Genomic DNA, 3,224 nt, shown 5'->3' on the forward strand with positions numbered 1-3,224 from the left:
TCCATTTTGATCTTCTGATCTGCGACGCAGGCCTGGCGTGATGCCAAATTCCGTTTTTTTTGTCCACCTCAATGGAAGTGCCGCAGCCAATCGTGGAGTTTGACTCAGAATTGACATCTCATAACATATCCATTAGCAAAATGGCCATATGTCACAACCTCACTCTTGCTCAATTAGCTGATTATGCTCCTGAAAACAAAGGCTCTATCTAAATGGACTCACTCACCTTCCTATCATCTCTCTGGCTGTCACTGCTAAACAATTAGAGGAATTGTTCATAAAAATAATTTCCTGTTTTGCCCTTATCATCTCCTGCCTGACAATAGGCCTCCGTCTTCACCTCCATAGAAATGGGACAATGTTGCAAAGGAAGTCAAATAGGCTTTTTTTTATGTTGAAACGTCAGGACTGTTGTGCAAAAGTTCAGCAATTCCGAACGCATGTGGACAGCTTCACTTCTCATATCTTGTTTTTCACATTTCTAATAGATTTAGTTGGCAACTGGACTTGCTGAGTCGGCCAATGCAAACATTTAACTAAAAAAAATAAAAATATAAATCTCCCCATGCAACCGGGCACTTGAGCAAGCATGCTGGGAACCGCGGAAAGTATCTGTATTGACATTGTGAGGAAGATATGACATCCCATTCACTCAGTGACTGCCCACAGGAACACGTTTGGGTGGTTGCGCTGTCTGCGATTGGCTCATTTGGGTAGCCACAGGAAGTACCAAGGCATATATCAGTCAACCGGAGGCTAACACTTCAATTCTGTGGAACAATAAACATGGTAGAGTTTGCTTAGCACACACATCTGCACAGTGTTATTCACACTTAGTGGCCGCTCTGCGGATTGCCACGTTAGGTGTATGAATGTAAATTTAGGACTCGTACATTCTTTTGATCCTATTCTCACCTTTTGTCCATTTTAGCTTTTAATCTTGTTTTTAATCTTTTTATTTGTATTTTTTTATACGTCCTAGGATCTGTAACACAGCGGCATTCAGAGCATTGCTGGGTACGGCCTTGGGTTTAAAGAACAACACATCACATTCATTCAGTTGAATGACACTCCACCACTAAGGTTGAACGACTTGACCATAAACACCCAAATTGGACACTTGGACGCTTTACTTGGCCCGCTCTCGATAGTGCAAGAACAAAACAAAAAAAACCATTGCAATTTCGCATTAGCCATCTGGTAAGCTACTTCCTTGAAAATTTTTCCGATGCTCGTGTTGCTATTAGAGAGACGTTCAACCAAATTTCATGCTGATGGCTGATACAGAACATAGGTGCCTTTGCTGTGACTTAACCCTACGTTGGTGAGGCACTTTTATAACTCACACTTTTTAATCTTGAGACGTTCTGTTTTTTTCGGTTCACACACAAGCATGCACACTCACATGCACACAAAGTTACACAAGAATGTGGCGTCCACTTTAAAATTGGTTGCATGATTGCATTTCATGATGCTAGATCATACATATTCGATTTATCTTATCGGTGACACCGAAAATGTCATTGTATCAAGATGTTTACAAATTTTTATGTTTGCAACACGGTGTTGGTATTTTGTGACCTTATTCATACATCAGTGATTGATTGCTTTAGATCTGACGTTCAGTGTGTGCTTTGGCTCAGAGAATTGGGAATTGTGGAAAAAGTGACACTTTGAAAAGACTACGAAGCGTTACCTCCATTTCTGGCGAGAGCCTGGCAACATTAAGTGTGATCATTTGCAGGAAGAAGAAAGATTCCCTTTTGTACAATACAGCTCATACGCTATGTCCGCTTGTGCTGTTTTGAATGCTTTGATCCATTTGACTTGATCTTCCCTGGACTGTATTTCTTGTTCGGGTCCATTTGCATGTGGGGAGGTCACAGATATGTACTTGAAAGCTGACACTGCTCGGCAGCTCTTATGCCTTTTTTTTTTTTGACAACAGATGAGAAACATCTGTATTTTTTCTGTGCAATTTGCATGGTCCCGTGCTTGCGTTGGTTTTCTCCAGGTACTCCGGCTTGCTCCCGCATTCCAAGAACATGCATACTAGCTTCATCGAAGACTATAAATTGTCTCAAGATGTATGCATGTAGGTGGCCCGGTAGTCCAGTGGTTAGCACGTCGACTTCACAGTGCAGAGGTACCAGAGGTTCAATTCCAGCTACGGTCCTCCCTGTGTGGAGTTTGCATCTTCTCCCCGGGCCTGTGTGGGTTTTCTCCGGGTACTCCGGTTTCCTCCCACATTCCAAAAACATGCGTGGCAGGCTAATTGAACACTCTAAATTGTCCCTAGGTGTGAATGTGAGCGTGGATGGTTGTTCGTCTCTGTGTGCCCTGCGATTGGCTGGCAACCGATAGAGGGTGTCCCCCGCCTACTGCCCGAAGTCAGCTGGAATAGGCTCCAGCACCCCCCGCGACCCTAGTGAGGATCAAGCGGTTCAGAAAATGAATGAATGAATGAATGTATGCATGTAAGTGTGAATAGCCGTTTGTGTTTAGTGTAGGGGCCCCGTGATTTGCTGGCAACCAGTCGAGGGTCTACGCCACCTCTCTCGCAAAATCAGCTGCGACAGGCTCCAGATCACCCACAACCTGAGGAGGATAAGCAGTACGGAAAATGGATGGATGGATGTACTCGTGTAGTTTGTGAGCACAACCAAAAAAACACAACCCAACAATTTCTTTTCTTATTTATTTTTTCCTTCAATAACCCCTCTTGACATTAACTTACTTCAGAACCTACAGGGAAGAAGAGTATGTCTAGAAAGTGTTTTATTCTTCATGTTATGATGCAGACTATTATTTGACTTGACTCTTGAGAAATGTCTGTCGTTGATGTTGGAACATACAGTTTGATGATTTGGGGGAAGGGGAAAGTACTGTTACCCTTTTACAAATGCCGAGTGTGCAGTTCAGTGAACAGTATCCAAGATGTGAACATATTCGATCATAAAGGTGCTTCTCAAAGGCATAACTTTGCATGCTTGGACTCTGGATTATTCGTATTCATTTATCACTGGTTTTACTGAAGAGAATTTTCAGGCTCGCTTAAAGGGGAGGCTGCAGAAAGCACAGACAAAGTAAGCAAGTTCATAACTTCAATAATGTCTACAGGAAATTAATTACACAAGAGATCACGGCACAAAAACCTCCTACAGTACTTTTGAACAGGATATAGCAGTTAAAATGTACACATGAAAGCACAATCTCTTTGGTGA

The sequence above is a fragment of the Hippocampus guttulatus genome, chromosome 17 (genome assembly GCF_054856545.1).
Source record: "Hippocampus guttulatus isolate MCC_2025c chromosome 17, RoL_Hgut_1.0, whole genome shotgun sequence".
Lineage (NCBI taxonomy): Eukaryota > Metazoa > Chordata > Actinopteri > Syngnathiformes > Syngnathidae > Hippocampus > Hippocampus guttulatus.